The 681-nt window shown below is 32.6% G+C and overlaps 1 protein-coding gene across 2 annotated transcripts in view; it reads left to right on the top strand.

Annotated features, from left to right (window-relative positions):
* Positions 1 to 681, top strand: part of sec24d (SEC24 homolog D, COPII coat complex component) — a 37,265-nt gene that overhangs the window by 9,498 nt on the left and 27,086 nt on the right. The gene's annotated exons all lie outside the window — the stretch shown is intronic.

The raw sequence follows: 681 nt of genomic DNA on the forward strand, positions 1-681 counted from the left end.
AAATATTTAACACTGAACATTTTTTACATTCTAGCAGACACTATACCAACAAAGCACAATTTAGCTTAAAATGAATAAGTTAGTAAAATATTATTTTTTGGCCATCAGACCCCCTTCTTGAATCAGGCATGTATTTTTACTGTACAATTAAAAGCAGCATTGCTGAGAAGAGACTTCTTTTAAACCATTAGAAAATATTACAGATCCTAATTTGAACACTATGTGTGAATGTTATAATAAATGTATTAACAGAGCTGTTGAAATTATTATTATCATTATTATTGTCTTACTATTTATTTTATTTTACAGAACAACAGTAAAATTACAATACTAACATTTATGAATGTTAATAAGAGTTCTTGCTTTTTCTCAACTTTTATTTTGGCGTAAACGCGCAGGAAGACCTCAATGCTTCTTTTTGTTGACTACAGCACATTTATAAATGAGTCTCATTACGAATACGTCGTACGTATCGCATTGTCACGTGCCTTGTAAAAATTCATAAAAATATGACTGAGCAACTGACGAGTAACACTGTTTTAGTGCAGATTTTCCTCGCGCTTTGGACTTTGAACCCTGGTTAACAAGCAGATCTGCTGCGAGTTCGTGCAGCGCTGTCAGAATACATGCAATGCGCGCGTGTATTAGAAAACATAACGTTCTGCAGTTTATTTACTAATT

Source organism: Sinocyclocheilus rhinocerous, unplaced genomic scaffold, assembly GCF_001515625.1.
Source record: "Sinocyclocheilus rhinocerous isolate Xijiao unplaced genomic scaffold, SAMN03320098_v1.1 scaffold9, whole genome shotgun sequence".
NCBI lineage: Eukaryota > Metazoa > Chordata > Actinopteri > Cypriniformes > Cyprinidae > Sinocyclocheilus > Sinocyclocheilus rhinocerous.